Here is a 2103-nt window from a genome sequence, read left to right on the forward strand (position 1 = left end):
TGGCACTTGTTATTATCAATTCTGAATAGATGCCTGACGTCAAAGACATCGGGCATAGATACCTGTAGTAGCTCATTCCTTAAATTCTTTCATGGTATCGTCTTCTCAAGAAACTATGACTATGCTTTAGTCATATGGAATGAGTTGGTAGAGCTGGTCAATGCAAAAAGATTCCCGTCTAAAGCTCAGAAGTTTGTGCCATTTCAGAGGTTTCTACGACTGTTTATTAAGGCTATGATGAATGCTAACGAAGATATTCCAGCCATATCCAATTCTGAAAAAGGGCCGACATTCACCATGACCAGAATTCGTCAGCATACAGAAGTGGAAGATCTGGATTCGATAATGCCAGTACCACCAGAACTTATCGCCTTAGCTGATCAGACTGCTCAGTGCGTAATAGACTATAGGCGAGTGATAGATCCAATAGCTCAACCAGAACCGGTTAAACTTGCCCATGGATCACCCCATGCCTCAGATGTGAGAGAGCAGTTAGAAATAGAAGAGAGAGTTCAGGAACAGGGGTTACCTGAACAGGGAACTGAGTTGAGAGAAAAAGAATTTGAGAGGGGTGAACAGGCGGGGGGAAGCGTCTGATCAGCAAAGTACTCCAACTGTCAGTACTTCCTCAACTTCCTCAAGTTCGGAAGCTACTGAATTTGATAATTTGGCAGATTTTGGTGATGATGATCAAGATGATGATAATGATGGAGCAGAAGATCGTGATCAATATATTCCTGCTCAAAATATTGCAATTGGTACTATTCTTGATGACATTGATGACATATTTCCTGAATATTCAGCACAACAACCTTGTCCAAGTTTGCATTCTTTGTCATTCAATGTTGAAGAATGTGATGATTACGATCACATACTTCAAGATATACCTGATGATGGAGGAGATGAGGGCGTTAATGTCGAAAATGAAGAGAGGTTGAGAGAAAGGGAAGAAAAAGAATATGGAGAGGGTGAGAGTGGAGCAGAAAAAGAAGATCAAGCTCCTTTCCAAGCTGAAATACTTAGCCGGGCAACCACATCTGCTACTGACATTCATTCGTTGAATGTTAGTATTGAACAAGACATAGCTAGCCCAGCTATGCAAATGCACACCCAACCCATCCACTCAATTGGTTCTCAACAACCAATTGTTTCAATTTCACAAGGGGATAAAGCTCATATGCTAACTACTTCTCAATTGGAGAATGTAGTTATTGAAATAAGTAGGCCGCTGCCCCAGCCTACGACTTCGATTTTGTGCACCTCGAGTCTAGAGCCGATACACTTAGGTACACATGAGTCAGGAGCATCTGTTGCTCCAAGTGCAGTTCTTAGTGAACTTGCTGGAACGACCAGAGTGGTGTATTTTGACATTTCACAAGGACAGGTCGGAAGTCCTACCAATGCTAACATTACGCCAACATTGAACGTAGGCACAATAGTTTATTCAACTGTTGTTACAACTGATATTCTAAGTGAACCAGGAGTGAGTTTACCCGACTTCGTGTCAAGGGAATACCTAGACGACGCCCTAAAGGCTGTTCAAGATAATTTGGATGCTCAAATGACCAGTCTTAAAAGACTTTTGAAGGGGAAGGAAGTTGTAGAAGAAGAGCCACCATCTGTGCCATCACCACCACATGTACCTGAACCGTCAGTACAAGAACAATCGGTGGATGAACTGAAATCGTTATTATATGCAAAATTGATGGCATMTCAAAATCCARATGCTGAGGATGCAGATTTGGTCGGTCTCTTACGACAACAATTAGACGTAAACCCTTTTGTTAGAGCCTTAGAGTTTTTGGCTTTTCAAGATGTGGTTACTTCTAGCTTCTCCAAAGTTAGCAAGTTGATCACATCCAATACCCAAGATCTAAAAAGTTCAATGGATGCCCTAGCTGAACGGGTGTCTACCTTAGAAGAAACTTGCAGGTCTCATGCCATATCTCTCAAACGAAGGCATGACGATCAGGATGATCCAGATAGTCATGAGGGGGAGAGAAAGAGACAGAGATTGGCTGAGACATCTGAACAAGGTGTAAGGGTTGGTGAGGAGCCATCAACTCAAGACATTTTTGCTGAAGCTTCTGCCCCGAAATCAGT

This window comes from Cynara cardunculus (genome assembly GCF_001531365.2).
Source record: "Cynara cardunculus var. scolymus isolate 2C chromosome LG 7, CcrdV1, whole genome shotgun sequence".
Classification (NCBI taxonomy): domain Eukaryota; kingdom Viridiplantae; phylum Streptophyta; class Magnoliopsida; order Asterales; family Asteraceae; genus Cynara; species Cynara cardunculus.